Genomic DNA, 222 nt, shown 5'->3' on the forward strand with positions numbered 1-222 from the left:
CCCTCCATCCTCAGGGGCTCCCCCATCTCCTCAATCCCCGCAGGCTCCCCCATCCTCAGGGGCTCCCCCTTTTCCTCCATCCTCGGGGGCTCCCCCTTCTTCATCCCCAGGGACTCCCCCTTCCCTTGGGGGCTCCCCCTTCCCCTCCATCCTCAGGGTCTCCCCCTTTCCCCTCCATCCTTGGGGCATCCCCCCTCTCCCGGGGGCTCCCCCTTCTCCTTC

This window comes from Mesitornis unicolor, unplaced genomic scaffold (genome assembly GCF_000695765.1).
Source record: "Mesitornis unicolor isolate BGI_N332 unplaced genomic scaffold, ASM69576v1 scaffold19381, whole genome shotgun sequence".
Taxonomy (NCBI): Eukaryota; Metazoa; Chordata; class Aves; order Mesitornithiformes; family Mesitornithidae; genus Mesitornis; species Mesitornis unicolor.